This window comes from Tamandua tetradactyla, chromosome X (genome assembly GCF_023851605.1).
Source record: "Tamandua tetradactyla isolate mTamTet1 chromosome X, mTamTet1.pri, whole genome shotgun sequence".
In the NCBI taxonomy this organism is placed as follows: Eukaryota; Metazoa; Chordata; class Mammalia; order Pilosa; family Myrmecophagidae; genus Tamandua; species Tamandua tetradactyla.
Genome location: NC_135353.1, coordinates 116,581,780 through 116,603,268, shown reverse-complemented (window position 1 = coordinate 116,603,268; position 21,489 = coordinate 116,581,780). Strand labels below are relative to the sequence as shown.

The window sequence follows — 21,489 nt, the reverse complement described above, 5'->3', positions numbered from 1 at the left end:
GATCAGAGTTTTGCCTTATATTTTCATAGGAAGGAGTAAGTAAGGTACAGGTGTGTGCAGTACAGTTTTGGTTGGTTTTGCAATCCCGGGCAGTCTCAGTTAAGGAGCTGAACAGGAATTGTTTATGTGTCTAGGTAATTTCTCGGGTACAAACTTCTAAGGTGAGCTGATTATTCATGAGCTAGAATGGGGAGTTGGCTTATCGCAGGTAAATTAGTGTTCACGAGGTTTGCTGGTCCATAAGGGGCGTTAGGTCAAGTGCTCGCCTAGCAGGATCGATGCCTGTGTTCTCCGTTTTTTTTATTAGCAAAATTTAGAGCTGAAGATCAAGATGGATTTTCATTTTTTTCTTAGTATCTTGTTTTTATTGTTTACATGGTTAAAATAATTTTTTGGCAATGTTATATAGCTGTGCATTTAATCACTACAATCTACCTTTGTTTTTGTCAAAAGATCATATATACAGTAAAACAATAAATTTCAAAGCACATCGCAACAATTAATTGGAGAGTAGTTTTCAGAGTTTGATATGGGTTACAATTTCACAATTTTAGGTTTTTCTTCTAGCAGCTCTAAGATACTGGAGACAAAAAGAAATATCGATATAATGTTTCAGCAATCATATTCATATGTTAAACCCTACCGTTCTCTGTATAACTATTAATTTGGGTGTTAACTATTAATTTGGCCTATTAATTTGGGTGTCCTAACGTTTGGTACAGTATCCAGGGTTTCCCCAGTGGTAAAGTTTAATACTTCCATAATTTTTCTCCCTTCCCTTAAGAGACTTTGTGAATACTTTTTTATTATCTAATTTATATCTCTGAGATGTATCCAGGCATTACAGTAAGTTATGCAAGATTAAAACTCTCATTCTTATTCTGGGCTCCCTGTGTTGGAATTGTTTAAAGGATCTAACCAGACAGGTTGCATTAGATTATATGCTATGAAATATTTAGGTTCTGGACATTATAAAACTTTCTTCCTTTGGTGTCAAAGAGTAGGTGAAGTTCTAAAATACAGGCAGTGTCTTCCTTACCCGTGCATTCTGAATTACCTTAATCCCAACCCAAATGGCTCCATTCTTAGCTCTAAATAGCAGGTTATACTTTTTTTTCAGGTAAAAAGATATTCATTAATACTTAGTGATGTAACAGTTTTGTTGTTCTTTTTTTTAAAAATAACTTTAAACATTATTTTTCTAACAGTTTCTCAGGTAACAGTGTTTAAAGAACAAAATTTTTAGATTATATACAAAATCACCTTAGGGAATTACTATAAGATGCCACTTTGCCAACATGGCCTAGCATCTGTCCTCTTTCCTTTTCCTTTCATCTTTGCTTTAAAAACAAACAAAAAAACACCTAGAAGATTAGGCAGGTGATTGTCTTTATGAGCTATCTGATATAGACTATGGCAGATGAAGAAAACAAAATAACGTATTTAAAAAACCAAACCCAACCACAAAATGGTCTGTGTTGTTATGATCTAGTGGAGTGCAAGCTAGGAATAGGATAGAATTTGGAAATCCTGCTCTGTGTTGAAGGATTAAGGCATTCTGACTCCCCAGTCATTTTAAAGAATACTTCCTGTTCCTGCAGTTTTCTGGCAAACTGTTCTTCCAGTGTCTTTTTCCTAGGTCTCAATTTTTCTCTCCACTCCTTTAGTTCCTGGCTGTGTCCCTCATCTAACTCCTCCAGTTTCTGAGTCTCATGTTCAATCAATAAGTGGCATTTTTCATTCTGCAATTGATGTAGTTCTCGGACATTTGCTTCACACTGCAATTGAAGATCCCGCATTTGATTTTCATGTTTTTGATGCTGAGCCATTCTCTCATTTTTCTGCCGCTTTTCTTCTTGAGCTGCAAACTGTTTAATTTTGTCACGGTCCTGATCTGGCGTGGCTGTTGAGTTAATTCTCAAACTTTTCTTAAACATGGCCATTCGAGTCTTGGCTTCACTGCGCTGAATCTTGGGCAGTCTTGCTCTTTCTTGAGTTTGTCTGTTTTTCAATTCCTCAATAAGTCACTGGTTGTAACGCTGCATTTGTTCCATTTCCTTCTCATGGTGTTTAAATTGCTGTTTGAGCAGCTGGTGTTTTTCTTGTAAGTGTCGTTCTTCAAGTTCCCAGATTGCAGCTTCTTGAGCTCTCATGAGCTGCTGTTTGTTATTCAGGCCCTCTCTCTCAATATTGGCTAACTCTGCCTTCTGTTGTTGGATGATCTTTTTCAGAGAGCCATCTAACTCCTGTTGTTGCTTCTGAACAAACTCTTGTTCCTCCTTCTTTCGGTTCTTTAGCATATTTGGAAATTTGCACAGCTCTTTCTCTTGTTCTCCTTTAATGCGTTTGGCTTCATCTCGCAAGCGATTTGTGTGCTCTTGTTCTAGACGTTCTATAGTCTGTTTCTGTTGTTTTTCTAGATTCTCAATGTCTTGGTCATATTGTCGCTTTTTACCCATCATTTCTTGCTCAAAGCGCCAGAAAATCTGCTCACGTTGTTGCTGCAGTTTGCTATTAAGCTGTTGTTGGGCTCTCTACTCTTCTTTTTGAAGAAATCTTAATTCCCGAAGTTCCTGACATATAAGAAACCTCAGTTCTTCAGTTTTGGAATCACTATCTGTAACTATCTTTGATGTTGTTATACTCACTTCTACACCATCAACAACAAATTTGCGTGTTTTCTTCAATGTTTTTTTTTTTGTCTTCTTGTTTCTTGTAAAGATATGGACCCACTGTCTTTAGTTTTACTTAGGAAGCTAGAGATAGATAAATTCAAGTCAACGCTGCTATTATTGGCAGTAGAACCAGTGCAGGAATCAGTATCATTTTCCCTTTAAGTCTCAGATTTTGGGAGAAGCATGGTTTCAGTTTTTGATAAAGCACCTATTTCTCCTTTGTTTTCTGCATCTTCAGAATTGATATTAATACTAGGTATTGGAACAGGCTGAGGTTCATTGGGTTGTGAAGCTGCAGTAACTTGAGGTTCTGGGTTAAATGGCACTTCATATGGGATTTCTTTTTGCTCTATATCTTTATGATCATTCAGAGTTTCACTTTCTACTGTTTTTTTTTGTCAGTATACACCTCTGCATTTCTGACATCTATTTCTTCAGTGCTACTTGACTCAGTAATGTCAACTTCATTTACCATTGGTTCCTCATCGGTCTTCAATATGTTTTCCGAACTGTTCATTAACTGTTTCTCATTTTCACCTTCTATCAATTTTGTATCTATCTCATTAGTTTCAACTAGTTCTTTAATAGGAACTTCCTCAGTACCACCAGCCTTAGGACTTTCCTTAAGCTTACTTACTAATTTCTTGTCTCCTTCAATCACTTCTTTCCAATCATTATTCTGAGCATCATCAGGTTTGCTTTTAACAGATTTCTGAGCAACATCTACTGCCTCATTTGTTTCTACATTGCTTGTATCGCTGATGACATCTTTTTGAGTTTTGTCATCTTTTCCCAATTTTTCTTGGGTGTCTTCCTTTGTAAACCCACTTCATTATCAATTGCCTGTATATCTGCCTCTTTTTCTCCAGTCTCTTGGGAAACTAAATCCAGTGTTTGAACAGAAGTATCTTTAATTTCTTCAGATTTTATAAGCTTATTTTCCAATATTTGTTGCTTTTCCTGATCTCTTTCTTCCTCAGATGTCAAGTTATAGTCAATAGTTGTTTCTAAAGTTATTACTCTGTTTTTCTCTTTTTCTTCATCAACAGAATTAATGTCAACAGTTTCTTGGTTTTCAGGTTATACATTTTTAAAACAGCCCCTTAATAAGCAGAAATAACAATTACCCCTCCGGATTAAATGTGCCTCCTGTAAGAGCTTACAGTCTAGGCCCCAGTTTTCTTGTATTTTCTAAATGAAATCATACAACATTTGCTCTTTTCTTTCTGGCTTATTTTGCCTCACCAAATGTCCCACTGGTTCATTCACATTGCTGCATGCCTCACAGCTTCGTTCCTTCTTGTAGCAGCACCGTGTTCGATCATAGGTTTATACCATCATTCGCCAGTCTACTTCTCGGTCAGTGCACCTTTCAGCCACCTCCATCTACTGGGCCTCATGTATTAGTACTTTCGTAATGTGACCATTTGTCATGGAGGTTCCCGTTGATTGTGAACCAGATACTGAGACCAGGCTATTGCATATTTTACCAATGTGTGTACAGATCTCATTTTCTGTGTGTGGCCCCACTTGAAAAAGTTTGGGAAGCCTCTTTAACCCATATCACTTAAAAGACTTTGGAATTACAGGAGATAACGGTTTCCTATTAGTTTTGATCACATCTAGTAATTTCTACAAAGCAGTACCTCATGAAAAATATCTTATTCGTAATATTTTTTTAGTTTCTATTTCTAAATTTGAGATCAATGTTATAAATTACATTAGCTTTCTTATTTATATCTTTATATAAAAAAGGTATTCATTACCTAACTGTAACACAACAACAATTTTAGAAAACTGAATAAAGCTGAATGTGAGAATGATCGAGGGAGGAGTCCTGGGGGCACAAATAAAATCAGAGGGAAAGATAGACAATAAAGATCGAGATGGTATAATCTAGGAATGCCTAGAGTATATAATGGTAGTGATTAAATGTACAAATTTGAAAATTTTTTTGCATGAGAAGAACAAAGGAATTGTCAATACTGCAGCGTGTTGAAAGTAGATGATAATATTTTAAACTTTATGTGTGAGACTAAAGCAAAAAATGTGTATTTGTACAAAATTTATATTTTGACTAGTGCATTTCCTAATATAACTTATGTGGACAGCTTTAATTGAACACCATAATACTTGGAACCTTGAGTAGGGCATGAGATTTTGTAGGTTTGTCCAGAGTGATGCCCCCATAAATCCCAGAGTGATTTGAACAGTGAATAAAAAGTATTTGCAAAGTCCCCTTGGGGGAATGGTGAGAAAGGGGGTAAATCCAACTTCCCCAAGTGGAGAATTCTTGATATCTTCATAAGCAGTGGGAACAACCAAAGTAATAGGTTGAGCCCCCAGTCTTGGGGTTTGTTCATATGAAACTTAACTCTGCAAAGGATAGGCTAAGCCTACGTAAAATTAGGCCTAACACCCCCAAGAGGGCTTCTTTTGTTGCTCAGATGTGGCCTCTCTCTCTCAGCCAACATGACAAGCAAACTCACTGTCCTCCCCCTCTCTACCTGGGACATGACTCCCAGGGGTGTGGACCTTCCTGGCAATGTGGGACAGAAATCCTAGAATGAGCTGAGACTCAGCATCAAGGGATTGAGAAAATCTTCTCGACTGAAAGGGGGAAGAGAGAAATGAGACAAAATAAAGTGTCAATGGCTGAGAGATTTCAAACAGAGTCCAGATGTTATCCTGGAGGTTATTCTTATGCATTAAATAGATATCACCTTGTTAGTCAAGATGTAATAGAGAGGCTGGAGGCAACTGCCTGAAAATGTAGAGCTGTGTTCCAGTAGCCATGTTTCTTGAAGATGATTGTATAATGATATAACTTTCACAATGTGACTGTTTGTGATTGTGAAAACCTTGTGTCTGATGCTCCTTTTATCTACCTTACCAACAGATGAGTAAAACGTATGGAATAAAAATTAATAAATAATAAGGGGAACAATTGTTAAAATAAATTTAGTAGATTAAAATGCTAGTGATCAATGCAAGGGACAGGTAAGGGGTATGGTATGTATGTTTTTTTTCTGTTTTCTTTTTATTTCTTTTTCTGAATTGATTGAAATGTTCTAAGAAATTATCATGATGATGAATATGTGATGATATTGTGAGTTACTGATTATATAATAAGAATGGAATGATCATATGGTAAGAATGTTTGTGTTTGTATGTGGTTATGCTTCATAAATTAAAAAAAATTATACAGCTCACCAGCAAAAACAACAACAACAACAACAAAAAAGGTATTCATTAAGAGTTTATCTTCTGTTTCTATGACATTGGCTGTTTTTGTGTGCCACATGAAAGACAGGTCAGGAGTTCAATTTCATAGGTTACCCAGATCATTATTGCATTTGAGGATTATGTTTTATTATTGCTTATAGAAGTTTGCAATTCTTTGCTTTTCTTTGATGCATTATTATCTGAGAGCCATCTCTAGATAGCATGGAGTGGAGGGGGAAGTCAGAAGAAATTCACGCTAAATACAGTTAGAATAATTCCTAAGAGGTTTATTTATATTTTTACCTTTTCTTTTGATAAATAACCAGTCAGTAGTTAGACTGGTGGCACAGAGTTTGTGTACAAAATTCATTTGCTTTCTTGGCAGAATTACTATTTGACAAACCATCAGTGTCTACTATTTGTTACCAAATCTGTGTCAAATGTTTTTTTGAAATTGCAGGGGGAAAAGTGCCACTAGATGGCAGTGCCTGTGTAGATGGGGATGGAAATCTCTACTGTTCTTAGTAGACAATATTGTGGTGAAATGGGGATTCCAGCCTATTATTCTTAATAGAATTTTTCTGGACTCAGCAAACTGAATAAATATGTAGGAGAATGAATAAGCAAAATTTGTTTTCACTCCTAAATTTTTGTTTGAGTTCTTTTTGTTTTTAATCCTGATAATGTTTTCTAACTTTCTCTTTGTTAATAAATGTCTGTGCATAAGTTATAAGCCATAAATATACTCATGGTTCACAGGATTTAATAAGGATTTACTCTACTAGTACTTTACTATTGTGAATTGCAGAACTTTTCTTCCACTATTTTCCCCATCTAAAAGGGCTGTGTCATACATAGAATTATACTGTGCTGAATATGATTTAATTAGTAAACATCTGCTGTCGAATTTTTATCTTAAAAAAAAAAGGCATTCTGTTATTGGGACACAAAATGATTAATTTTTTTCAAACTCCTCTAATAAGCAGAAGCTTAAGGTTTTGGAATATTTTTACATTTCCCTTGTTTCCTCATTTACAACTTGATAAAATTCCTAGATTGAAATTATTTTTTACAAGTCAAAAATTACTGGTTGCTCTCTTCGGTATATTATCAGAACTTGGAAAGGATACTTTGAAACAACGTTTAAAGTTAACTGAAATATGGAGGTTGGATTCATACCTAAATTTCTTGTGAAAGGTCTTATTTATGCCATTAAACTTTGATTTATAAAATTAAAGAAAACCTCTCATGCATAAAATACAGGATCCCCTTAAACCACCCCACCACCAACACTTCCATTGGTGTGGAAAATCTGATAACACTTTTTCTGTAATTCTCTTATTTTTAAAGTAGTTACATTTGTTACAATTTCAGGAGGATTATTAAAGCAGTACTATAACAATTGTCCATAGCTGTCCAGAGACTGTTTCCATCTATTGGCAATCGTGAATAATGCCTCTATAAAGATCAGTGTGCAGATGTCTGTTTGTGTCCCCGTTTTCAGTTCTTCCGAGTACGTACCTAGTAATGGGATTGCTGGATCATATGGCAAATCTATATTTAGGTTCCTGAGGAACCACCCAACTGCCTTCCAGAAGGGCTGCACCATTCTACATCCCCACCGACTGTGAACCCGTGTGCCTATTCCTCTGCATTTTCTCAGAACATGGAGTTTTCAGGGTTTTTTGGGAATGGCCATTCTAGTAGTTGTGAGACACTATCTCTTTGTGGTTTTTGATTTGCATTTCCCTAATTGCTAGTGAAGTTGAGCATATTTTCATATGCTTTTGAGCCATATGGAGTTCTTCTTTGGAAAAGGTCTATCCATGTCTTTTGCCCATTTTTAAAATTGGGTTGTTTGTCTTTTCCTTGTTGAGTTGTAGCATGTCTTTACGTATTCTGGATATTAAACCCCTATCCAATATGTGGTTTCCACACATGGTCTCCCATTGAGTAACTGCGTTTGTACTTTACTGATGAAATTCTATGATGTGCAAAAGTATTCAATTTTGAGGACATCCCATTGAGTTATTTCTTCTTCCATTGCCTGCAGTCTGTGTGTAAAGTTGAGGAAATTGATTCCTATGAGAACGAAAACTTTAAGATCTTTCCGTACATTTTCTTCTAAAAGTTTTATGTTACTGGGTCTAATGTTAGGTATTTGATCCATTTCAAGATCATTTTTGTATAAGGTATGAGATAGGGGTCCTCTTTCATTCTTTTGTAAATAGATATCCAGTTCTCCATGAACCTTTGTTAAAGAGGCTGCTCTGTCCCAGTTGAGTGGACTTGTCTGCCTTATCAAAAATCAATTATATGTAGATGAGTTGGTCTATATCTGAACAGTCAATTTGAATCAACTGACAGATTAACTTTTTACCAAGAAAATAGCCCCACTTCGAAGGCACTTTATAGTTTTCAAAAGGTAAAATTTTCATGGTCTAAATGAAGGATGCAAAAATGAGGAATTACCCAAGAATATTATGATCACCATCATTTTACAGATAAGAAAACTGAGCCACAGAGAGATTAACCTGCCTAAAGTCACACAGGGAATAAGTGGTGGATCCTTGATTTGAATCCAGAAATTTCTGGCTTATCCTCTCCCTGCTGGGCAGCCATGGACTGATGATTTCCAGATCCATATATCCAGCTCAGTCATCTCTCTTAAACTACAGACTTCTTGGTGTAACTGACCGTCCCACAGGCAGACTGCACTGAACAAGTCCAAGGTACCCTCCCGGGAAGGGGAGATGACTTCACAGAGAAGGGAAGCGTTAGAGAAGCTGAGTTCCAAAGGCCCTACCCCCACCCCATGGAGGGACAGAGGGGCTAGAGGATGGAGGGTGAGAAGGACGTGAAAGGGGTGGTGGTAGTGCCAAGTGGAATCTATTATGTACCCAGAAAAGCCATGTTGCTTAATCTGCATTCAAAATTCCTGGATGGGAGCTTTTTAAAAATAGTTTTATTGATAAATCTTACGCAAACATTTCATACATATTGTACATATCAATGGCTTGCACTATCATCACATAGCTGTGTATTCATCACCATGATCCTTTTTAGCATATTTGCATCGTTCCACAAAAAGAAACAAAATGAGGAAAGAAAGAACTTATACATACCATACCCCTACCCCTCCGTCTCAATGACCACTACTATTTCCATCTACACAATTTATTGTAACCTTTGCCCCCCCCATTACTAGTTTATATGTTATCCATATTTTTTACTCCTCTCTCCCCACCCTGGATCAAAGGATCAGACATGAGGTTTCACAATCACATAGTCACATTGCAAAAGCTATATTGTTATGCAATCATCGTCAAGAATCAAGGCTACTGGAACACAGCGCAACAGTTCATATACTACCCTCCAGTCACTCGAGTACACCATATACTAAAAAGGGATTGTTTCATGATGAGATAGGCATCTTTGTCACTACATGTCCACATATGAAATGCAGGCATCCAGCAGAACAAAGAAATGCTCAAAGGTTCTGAGAAAATCTGTGTCTGACCTCAGAGCATCTGCCCAGAAGCCAATGGACATGGAGTCCTTCGTCTTGAAAGTAAGGCTTGCTTAAGATATAACAGCTGAGTAAGACTTTACCTAACACTTGTGTACAGACCTTTCAGATTGGTGGGTGTGATTCTCACACCCACAGAGACAAGGCTGTGAACCCACTGATGACTGGGTATGTCACGTCCAGGTGAGCTCTTTCACCTTCACAAGGAGACTCTCCTTCTTGCTTTCTTCCCAACAGTTTGCCCAAGCTCTCTTTAGCTTCTACTCCCCTGTGTTCCTCTTTGCCCTCACGCTACACTTGGCCAGACTTATAACTTGGCTCCTATAATCCTTGGCTGTGCTTTTCTGTTTAACTAACAGAATCGAAGCTTCCCCAGCCCAACAGGATGTAGCACCTAGTAGCCCCTGACCTCACCTCCCTCCGTTCACCTCTCCCTCTCTGCTCTCCAGCCGCACTGGCCTCCTTGCAGTGTCTGGACTGTGTCTGGCACTGGCTGAGTCCCTCCACCCCTTCAATTCTTGGCTGAAAGGTCACTTTCTCAATTAAATGCTCCCTGGTGACTGTGGAATATTATAGCATGCACCTCACCCGCTTGCTACTCAAGCTACTCATCTCATTACCATGATCTATATTTGTTTTATCACAACAAATATCACCTTCTAACATACTGTGCAGTTGACTAATAAATCCTTGACGGTCTACTGCCTGTTTCCCCTTCAGAGAACGTGAAATCCAGGGCAGGGATTTGCGCGGTTTGGTTCATTGATGGATACGAAATACCTAGTGCACTGCCTTGCACACAGCGGGCGATCAATAAACATATGAAGGTGGGAGGAACGGGTCTGCCTCTCCAACTTGGGTGTGAGGCCCCGAGGCTTCTGTCCATGGAAAGAAGGATGGGCCCTCGCTCAGCTCAGGGACAAGGCCTGTCTGTCCACAGCAGCATCCATTTCATCCACAGCTGCTGCCCAGTAGCCCTGTTATCTGGGACTCGAGGGCTGCCTGGTGTTATTTCAAATCCTACACATTGAATTTTAAAGGAATTTTGTTTATTCAATGTTTTTGCTTTACTTTGGAAACCCAAGTTATTTCTTGGCATGCTAATTTGAAAATTAAACATGTGGCACTTTCTGAAACACTTCGACACTCAACATTTATGATTAAATTTGTTAGGCCAAGGTCAAATAGTTAAAACGCTGTATGGATTTTCCTTCTTCATTTTTTTTCCAGTTGAGGCTATTTATTACAGGACACAGTACAAAAGCACAAAGTTCCTTTCACAGAAAGGAGAGACCCTCTACAGGTCAGAGAAACACGAACCTGCCCCCATTCCGGTGTGCAGTCCAGCAGCCATAAAACACAGTACACTCAAAACCCTGCCCTTCCATCTCCATAAGGAGCTTAAGATTAGTGACACAAGTGGACTGCAGTAGTCAGGATTTAGTAAGAGACCTGCAAAGAGGCTCCTCATGTCAGGGGCTATAGAAGTCTTGCACAACAAGGGCTTCACAGTGTTTCCATTTGAATACTCTAGACACCTGAATATTTAAAATACACATCAATCCAATCTAGACGAACAGGGGAGGAAATGTGCTCTTGCTTGATACTGTACTTGGGAAGGAAAGAGAGCCAAGGAGGAGCCACAAATAAATTAAAACCTACATATACACCCTGGTGTCTGGTATAAGAGCACAGAGGGTAACATTACGGGTGGAGTTCCCCCTGTTTCCAGAGCAGACCCCTCTCAGAGCCCCTGGAAGGAATGCAGGATGCCACCTGGTGAGACAGGGTCCCTGGTCTGGAGCAGAGAGGATGGAACCCTGGCTCTCCTTTCATCTGGAGCCACGGCCTGCCTGTCTGCTGACATCCTCTCTTCCCTCTGGCCCACTGGTCTCCAGGGAGACCCGCCTGTCACCAGGGCTAATGGCACTAAGCTCCTGCACCCTGGGACACCCGGAGGTGGGGAGGAGAGAGCTGCTTCTGCCCACACAAGGCAGCCGGTGCTTTGAAGCAGCCCCGACCTTGAGGGGAAAATACCACCAGGCACTATAGCAAATATTCCCAGGTACTGCAGGGAAGGAGATGGTCTGTCACATACTCTGATGGTGCGAGTCTGACCCCTAAGGCTGGACACTAGGCCTTAGGCCTGGGGACTCACACTGTCGTCATCCTCTGAACATGCAGCTTGGTTCTCAACACAGCAACTGCGGTGTAGGTCACGTCATGTGGCGACGTGGTTGACTGTGAAATCACTATCGCATCAACCATTACATTTCTGATGATTGTGGGAGTCTGACCACTAAGGCTGGACACTCAGCCTCAGTCCTGGGGACTCACACGGCCATCATCCTTTGAACATGCAGCTTGGTTCTCAACACAGCAACTGCGGTGTAGGTCACGTCATGTGGCGACGTGGTTGACTGTGAAATCACTATCGCATCAACCATTACATTTCTGATGGGGTTAAAAACGTGGAAGAACCCCACATATTTCAGATGTGGGAAGAGGGAGGGTGAGGGCTGATGGAGGACGCTCTAAGCCTTGAATCCTCCCCAGCCTTCCATCCGCCTCACATCAGGCCCCAGGGGCACAGTCTACACCCTGAATCCTTCAGGGCAATTCATGGACGTCTTTCCATAGGGAACGGCCTTGGTCTCCCAGCCCCATGTAGTTCTCACAGCCACAGGCCACCAGGCTGTCCTCCAGGGCGCAGACGAAGGTGTTGCTGTGGCCGCGGCGAGGACAGCGTGGGGCCCAGCGTGGGGCGGTGGTGCCCATGGAGGCAGCCGTCGCCCACGCTCTGGCTCAGCTGGTCGCGTCATCCCTGGCTCTGACATGGCGCAGCTGGAGCAGGGCCTCGTTGCCACGCGTGATGTACCCCACGGCAAGGGCTCCTGGTGGGGGGACAGTCCTGGCCCGGGCGTCCCCTTGGCCCTGCCCTTGCTGCCGCTGTCTAAGCCAGAGCTGCCCTGGCTGACGGTGGAACTGCCGACTGCTCCCTGCTATGGCCACCTCAATCCCAAAGGGCTCATCCGTGGACACAGGGTGCCAACGGTCAGCCCCGATGCCTGAGGGTGGGGCTGCCCCAGCTGACCCTGGAGCGGTGGAGAGCGGGCGGGGCGGTGCAGGGCGCTGTCCGGCTCCTAACGAGTGCCGGGACTGCTGGTGGGTGGGCCCAGGTCCGTCTCCCGCGTGTCGCTGATGTAGGACTCGCGGGAGAGCCTCTTCCCTCCTGCACCTCCAAGTGCTGGAGCTGCTGGGGCACGGGCTGGAGGCTGAGGCAGAGCCGGTGGCTGGGGCTGAGGAGCTGCCGCCGGTGCTGGGAGCTGAACGGGCAGCAGTGCAGGAAACCAGCTTCCCCAGCAGGGCAGGCCCTTGGGCTGAGTCTCCAACTCTTCCCCAGTAATGCCAGTTTCCCCACATGGGACCCGGGGAATCACAGAGCAGCTGCTGAGTGTGGGTCACCTCCTGGTAGACGTGCATTCCTTTGGGGGTTAGTCCCAGGGCAACTGTAAGTCGATCTTTCTTCTTATCCTTTTGAAGCTTGAAGAGGCAAAGGGGCATGGTGTCCATCAGTTGCAGGAAACGGGAGTGCAGTTCAGAGCTCTTCCCCACGTGGCAGCCCCTGTGGTTCCCCGGGTCAGCCTGGACCCCTAGGTGCCAGCAGGAAGCAGCTCTCTTCATGGGGGGCGGCTCTGACCTCAGCACATCCTCCTTCAGGTGCCGGTAGTACAGGCGCCCGGCGGTTTTGTCCTTAAAACCCTTCCATTTTCCACACAGCACTGTGGTCTAAGGGAGGCAACAAAAGAAGCGCTGGATATCTTGTTTCCTTAATATATATATATTTCTCCCAGTCATCTGAGAAGCATTTGTTTAGCTTTTGAGCCAAGCCCATAAATATATACCCGTTGTATGCTCCAGGCTGATTTATTTCAACTGCCAGACAGGAAGGCACGGAGTGGACATAACGCGGGCTAGGTTACATAGCTGGGCATATGTGTAGGTGTAAAAGTTTCTGCAGTGCTGACCGTTGAGACTTCGGCAGCTTACTGTATCTGAATTACAGTTCCAACGACACCGAGGCCCATGTCATCGCACACTTGCTGCAGCAGCTCCCACCCGTGACATTCCCCCCACGGCCAGCCATGTCTGCTCCCGGTTGGGCAGCGCCACCACGGCCCGGTACTGCGGGGTCATCCCGCCTTGTCCCGGCTGTCAGCTCATGTCAGCGGCAGTGAGTAGGGCTGAGAGGCACGAAGGGAAGTTTCTTAAAACGTGAGTTTAGATGATGAGGACATTTTCCCACCACTGGGTCACGTGGTGCCGCTCTCTGCTTTACTGCAAGGGTGCTGATACTGTGCGGGTGGGGAATCCGTGAACATGATGGGCTGAGATACCGGGAGTGTGATTTTGTGGTTTTATATTGTCCGTCTGACTCAGACCAGTTCCATAACACCTGAGTAAGAAAAGGTCAGACCCCGGAAAGAAGAGCTCAGAGACTTCACAGCTTGGACACAGAACACCGAAAATTTCACAGAGCTCAGACTTTAAAACCCACAATTCAAACACCTCAAAACTCATCAATAGGATGGGAGACACATACATAGCTCAGAATCCTGATTCTCAAATCCAGGCATCCCTCATTCCCCAAGTTTTTAGCCACCTCTCTGCTTTCAGTGCTCCTGACTGAAACCAGCCCTCCCACCCCTGCTCAGGGTCCCAGACCTTCCATCTCATCGGCTTTGTCCTGCCATTTTCCTCTCTCTTAAATCTTCAATTAGTCACTGTATATTTTAATGGTCCAAAAGAGAAAGGAAAAATAAAACCCACGCCTTTCCCATTTGTGCTTCCGCAGCTCCTGCACGTTTATCTGTCGCCCTTCAAAGCAAAACTGCCTCTACTTACCCTGAGACCCTCCCTTCCCCGGCCCCTTCAGCAGAGTTGGGGGACGCTGAGGTGGCCAAGCGGGGTGCGCGGAGTGAGGGTGCAGAGGACAGGCGTGTTCATGGGGGAACCTGGGGCCGGGGTGAGAGTGGGAATGGCCAGGGCATTGGCAGAGGTCCCGCTCGTGGAGCGGCAGGGCCCACGGGCCGAGCAACATCCCTCCCCGACCTGTTACAACAGCTTTGGGAAGGTCCCCTCCCGGGAGACTCCAGGAGGAAGACGCGCCAGGACCGCTGGGGCCGCCCGCGCGCAGGCGCAGAACCGGCCACTCCTGGGCCCGCCCCGCCCTCCAGGCCGGGTCCTGAGGAGGAGCAGCCTGCGGCGGTTGCTATGGCTCCGGGGCCGTGGGAAGGGGGACTTCCTGTTGTTTGGGGCGTTGTAGGGGGCTAGTCCGGCCAGGAGCAGCCCAGTGTCTGGTCCTTGCTTTACCTGCTGCGATTCGTCAGCCAAAATTCTGAGGCTTCTGAGTCGGATATCAGCGGAAAAAATTGTTCTTCCGGCGGCAATAATCGCTCTCCGTCTCTCTAGCCGGTAGATGGCGCTAGTGCACCGTGCACCGCGGCCGCCTTGCTCCTACCCCGCCTTTTGTGCTCGAAAAAATGAAACGGACTCTTTTTTCAGTGAACAGAATCCGATTCTTACTGGCTCTGCACTCTGCCAGTTTGTGGGAGTGAAGTGGGTCTGTCTAGGCACATCAGTGTCTGGGCAAAACACCTTTGCTTTCCAATTGGCATTTCCTCCCTTGTATTTCTGCTTGCTCGTGTGGTTCTTTCTCCCCAGGTTTGTGCTGGGGTAGTCTAGGTCCTTAGCAATATATTCTTTCAGTACAGAAGTCATTCAACGTCACTGAGGGAAAATTGGAAGAACGAAAGTATATCAAAGAAACCTAATCTTACAGTCCCATCACCCAGGGATGACCACTAAAAATCTTTTGTGACATGTTTAGGAGCTTTTTCATTTATAAGGTACATTTTTAACATATTGAGGTTCATATTGCATCGTGACTTCAATTTCCCTGTTTTTAAACGCACATTAACCTGCATATAAGGACACCTGCGATTACAATCCTCGAACAGTGTTTCGAAAATGTTTATTCATTTTTCTTCATCAAAAACGCATAGTCTAGAAGTGTTAAAAATTAAGTCAGACCCCTCCCGTCTCAAAGGGAAGGCGATTCTTCCCATTTTTTGCCCATGTCAATAGTTCATTCTTTTTATTGCTAAATAATCTGCCACTGTATGTAGTTACCACAATCTCTTTACCCATTATACTGCTGACCAAGATTCCTTTAACTTCCCTTTAGCTTGTCTGAACTTCAGGCAGGCTTCTCAGGGACCCCTGATACCTGACCCTCATTTCACCAGGATCTTAAGCTCTCCAGGTATTTGAGAGGCACCTTAACAGGTAGTAGCTTTTTTCCCTCTTCCTCTCTCTTGGCCTTTCTTACAAAGTACAGTTGGCATAATCACAGCAAATGGAAACAAATTCCAAACCAAATGGTCCTAATTGCAATTTCAGTAAATCACTCATCCTACCCAGTAATCAACCAACCCACCTTAATATTTTTTAAGGACGTTTCCACTAGCCTCCCTCCACTCTTAAAAGTCCTGCTGTCCTTTGTCTGGATGAAGTTGAGTTCCAGTCTCTCTCCCCTGCTGCAGCAGTCCACAAATAAAGTCACCGCTGCTTGTTTAACACTGTCCCATGCAACCTTTTCTTAGTGTGGAAGGCTATATGGCTTGTTTCCAATTTTTGGCCCAGTGTGGGTGGAGCTCGTATAACTATTCCTGTGCTGGGTTTTGTGTGAACGTGACTTTTCATTGCTCTATGATAAGTACCCAGCTGTGTGTTTGCTGTCATATGATAAGTGTATGTTAACTTTATAGGAACCATTTTCTGAGCTGTTCCATTCTCCAATTTCACCAGCTATGTAGGTTAGTTACTGTTGATCACGCTTTTTCTTTTTTTATTGCATATGGTTGTAAATGATTCAACACCATTTGTTGAAAAAAAATCTTTTCCCCATTGAATTGCCTGAATTATTCAAATGTGTGGGCCTATTTATACTCTGTTCCATTATAACATTATCTTGATTACTTCCATTTTATAAGTAAATTTTCAAATCAGGGTTTGTAATTACTCCAATGTTTTTCTTGTTCTGAAGTGTTGAAGATGTGTATTACACTGGTATAAAAGGTTCTAAATGAAGACTGGCACAAACAGCCTCTGAGTTAACAGAAAAATGAGCAGAGGGATTTCCTCTATCTACTCCTTTACAATATACTTTCCAATGAACACATTCATGGTATAACAATACCTATACTGCATGGAGTGGGTAGCACATGTCATCAGCACTATTATGATAAAAGTGCTCTGAGCACCTGCTGGGGTTCAGGCTCCAGGATCCAGGCTTTGGTGACGTGGTGCACACAGGCTCGTTTCATGCAGGATAACAGTCAGCAAACAGCTCACATATATGAAACAAGCAGGAAGAAAGCCAGGACAGGGGTGAGCCAACAGGAGATGCTTGGAACACAGAAGAGAAATCTGTATCCCAGGTGGTCAGGAGCGACTTCTAACAAGGGGTGATATAATGTTATGCAATATTATTACCATCATATGCAGATGAGTATCAGAGAGGTTAAGTAACTAATTCAAGGTCACGCGACTGAATATTGTTGGTGACCATTTTCCACTTAGATGTGTTCTCATACAAAGGTCTCTGCACTACTCATTAGAACAATCTCTCCCTCTTAATGTTGTCACCTGTTTTGGACAGTGTGCACCCTTGGCTTCCTTATCCGTAGCTCTCTTTACCACTAAAATTCTTATAACCTAGTAAATACAGTACAGATTTTTGTTGAATTGTATCAGGCCTCTTGACTTTTAAAAGTAAATTCTTCCTTGTCATGCGCTTTAGCTCTGCCCATTTACTTGAGTTTGTATTGCACCACAGTAATGAGAATGGATGACTACGCTGTACTGTGTTAGCTTGTCTATAACACTCAATCTTAAATAAGTTGGAAACGTAATCATATATGCAACTAAAAACAGTAAAACTGTTTTTACTGTACCTTCAGGAGAAAACTATGCAAAAAACGTTGTTCCAAATGCCAAGACTTTCTTTGTCAGGCACGACTCCTTTGATTGGGAGTTGGTGAAATTCTGCTAGTTACCATATGGAAATTCTGTCTTTTTGTTCCTTTCTCTCCATTGTTGGTACTCTGAGAGGCTCAGTCAAGCAAGGTCAGTAACGTTTCCTTTTAGACAAAACCAACAAGCAAAAGAATTCTGAAAACACACATGCACAATTATAAGTCAGGACACATCCTACCCATAAATAGGGGTCTGTATATATAGGAAAATTGTATCAGGGATGCAAATGTAAATCAAGAAGTAAACATGAAACCAAATTTCTGATCACAGTAGAGTTTTACTGCCCAGAATCTGCCATACTCCAGCAAACCAGACAAGCGAAGACGCCCTCCTCCTTTAAATATGTTACCCTGACCCTTGTATTTGACAACACCGTCGAAATGACTGCATGCCAACCAGGAATCACACAGCATATTAAAACGTTTATTCATATATCATGTCACCATCGACCTCACACTCAAACTTTCTAGAAAGAGGTAATCTGATGATTTCAATATGGGATATGGAGTTTCTTAGGAAACACCTGAATTCTTCTGAATTGTTTCGTGGGGGGAGAGGAGAGGGATTTGGGGTGAGGAAACTCTGAAGCTCTTGAACAGAGTCTAACGCAGTTATCTCCCTAGTTCTTAATGCGTCGAGGAAGTTTAAATATCGTATTTCTCCACTTTAAAATGTACATCCCCAAATGGCAAAAGAGAATATTTCATATGCGCAGTTTAAAATTTGGACGGCCTGGACAGTGCGTTAAGATATCGCAAAAAAAAAAAAGAAAAAGAAAAAGGAAAGCACCACAGAGAGGAGCAGTCCTCCGGAGCGCCTAGAGAAGGTACATCCAGGAAGGAGCACAGTGCGGTCGCTGGCCATGACGTCACAGGGACGCGACCCGTTAGAGTTCTAAATTGCCGCCTTCGTCGCCAGGTGGGGCAGGGGGTTCGGGCACAGGCGATTTTGCGTGTGTGAGAGACGGGTTGGGTTGTGCGAACACGCGAAGTAAAGTTCTGCTCCGCGGCGAGAAGGGGCTGAGATGGGTCCTCCAGGCAAAGTCCCTTGGCGGCCCCAAGGCGCTCCTCCCCAGGGGCCTGTTGATGGAGGAAGAAGGTTCCCGGAGCCCAGAGGAAGAGTTTCCGGGTCAGTGGGGGCTTCCTAGAGAAGGGTCGTGGGTGCGGGGCTCAAGGCATTGAAAGGAGGGGCTTCTGTGACTGGCTCTTTTTGCCATTTCTGTTATAGTGTGCACAGATGAGGAGAGGTACCCATGTGATTGAACAAAATTTTTATAGTGATCATAATTCAACATATTTCCCATTTCAGCCACTTTCATATAAACAATGTATTGCTGGTAATTACATGCCCAGTGTTGTGCTAACATCACCACCAGCCGCTGCCAAAAGTTAACCATCACCTCCTGAGAAAGCCTTTTTGACCAGAAGGGGGAGGAGAGAAATGAGACAAAATAAAGTTTTATTGGCTGAGAGATTTCAAGCGGAGTTGAGAGGTTATCCTGGAAGTTATTCTTATGCATCATATAGATAACTCTTTTTAGTTTATGGGGCATTGGAGTGGCTGGAAGGAAGCACCTGAAACTGTTGAGCTGTGTTCCAGTAGCCTTGGTTCTTGAAGAGGATTGTATAACTATAAAACTTTTACGGTGTGACAGTGTGATTGTGAAAACCTTGTGGCTGCCTTTATCCAGGGTATGGACAGATGAGTAAAAAAATATGGATATTAAATAAATTAATTAAAGGAGGATAAAGGGTAAAAAATTGGGTAGATTGAAATACTTGTGAACAAGGAGAGGGAGAGGTAAGAGATATGGGCTGTATGAGTTTTTTTCTTTGTTCTTTTTATTTCTTTTCCTGGAGTGATGCAAATGTTCTAAAAATGTTCCTGATGAGAAAAAAAAGAAGTTCCTGATGAGTAATACACAACTATGTGATGATATTGTGAACTACTGATTGTATACCATATATGGACTGTATGTATGTGAAGATTCCTCAATAAAAATATTTTTAAAAATTTTTTCAAAATACAATTATGGTGATTAACAACAAAAATCACCCATTGATTAAGATAATTTAATCTGACCCATACATTACAGCAAAACAAAGTTTAATCTTACGGGAGTACTGTCTGGGTGTACGAGGGAGTTTTCTGGGTGCTGCTAACATTCTAGTTCTTGATCTGGTCTGTGGTTTCCTGCGCGTGTTCACTTTGTGCTATATGATTGGGCGGTACACTTTTCTGTGTGTATCTTTTTAAAATAAAAATGTGCAAGTACATTAATATTTAAAAATAGTTACAATTACCTCAAACAGAAACTCTGTACACACTAACCATTAACTTGCTACTCACCAACCTCCCACCCATCCCCACACGTCTGCTCCGGTAACCTGTAATATTCCTGTCTGTATGGATTTGCATATTCTAGTTTACTCATATAAGTGGGATCATACAGTATCAGTATTTGTCCATTTGCTCAATATGATGTCTTCATGGTTCATCCATGTTGTAGTATAATATCAGACTTTCATTACTTTTCATGACTCAATAATATTCAATTGTGTATATACCACATTTTCTTAATCCACTCGTCTATTAAGGACCATTTCCCTTCTACCTTTTCGCTATTTTGGATAATGCTGCTATGAATATTAATATACAGATATCTGTCTGAGTCCCTGCTTTCAATTCCCTAAGTATATACATAGAAGTAGGACTGCCGGGTCACATGTTAGTAACATATTTTAACTTTGTGAGGAAGTGCCAGTTTTTCAATACTGGCTATATCCTTTGATAATGTTGATGTCTATTTTGTGTTTTAGTTTGCATAGGAAATTGGATATACAATATAAGCACATGAACTGAACTAGTTGGGAAATTGATTTTATTCAGGCTGTTGCAATCGGGAAAGCACCCCAGGTCTGAAGATCAGAGTATCTCAGCAGTTTGGTTTTGCCTTATACTTCCCCATGAGGAGTAGACAAGTTAGAGGTGGTGTGACGTGCAGTTGGGATTACTTTTGCAATCGGGGCGGTCTCCGTCAGTGAACTGAACAGGAAATGTTTATGTGTCTAGGTAGTTTAAGGGGGACAAAATTGTAATCTGAGCTAATCATTCATGAGGCAAATTGGGGAGTTGGCGGGTCACAGGTAAATGAGTGTTCAAGACATACTTCCCGCATGGGGGAATTAGTTCAAATGGTAGAGTGCTAGCTTAGCATGTGAGAGTTAGCAGGATTGATGCCTGCCTTCTCCACTTTTAAGCAATGATTTGACACCTTGAAGCTCAAGATAGGCTTATATCATTGACAATAATAGATTAGGATAAGGGGTATGGAAGGATGTGGGGTTTCTTTTTAATTTTTATTTCTTATCCGAAGTAATGAAAATATTGTAAATTTGATCATGGGTTTCTATGCACAACTATGTGATGATTCTGTGAGCCAGTGATTGTATACTTAGGATGCTTTGTATGGTGTGTGAATATATCTCAGTAAAACTGCATTTATTTATTAAGAAAAAATTTTTTCAGCCTTTCCCTGACGCATCTAACCAGGTCTAACCTTCCCAATACTCATTCTCTGAGCACCCCCCCCCATTAAAGTCTCTGGGCTGGGAGGGTCTCTTTTCAATGGGTAAAGCAGCGTGTGCCTTAAAACTATGACCAGTGGCTGCCATTTCCTCTCTTTATACCAAGGGTTCCCACTTATTGCCCACTAAACCCTCGCAGCAGTCCTTGGAGAGCATGAGGACACCATCTCTGAAATGAATTTAACGCCCACATGACTCAAACCCACAGCTACGGAATAACTCCCCACACCCCAAGGCCATCCACCGGCTTCTGGTGCGTTTCCACCTCAGAAAAATAGCGCCCCATGGCCAGGCCAAGCCCAGGCCCCCAGGCTCAGGCCTGGACTTCCTTTGGCAGGGAGGGTGGTGGGTGTTAAGGGCTGGGGCACAGATG

The 21,489-nt window shown here is 42.5% G+C and overlaps 1 long non-coding RNA gene and 1 pseudogene across 1 annotated transcript in view; one reads left to right on the top strand and one right to left on the bottom strand.

Annotated features, from left to right (window-relative positions):
• The window catches only part of LOC143670863 (uncharacterized), a 64,860-nt gene that overhangs the window by 37,697 nt on the left and 5,674 nt on the right, over positions 1–21,489 (top strand). The window lies entirely within an intron of this gene.
• On the bottom strand, positions 1,482–3,161 carry LOC143671002 (STE20-like serine/threonine-protein kinase pseudogene; annotated as a pseudogene).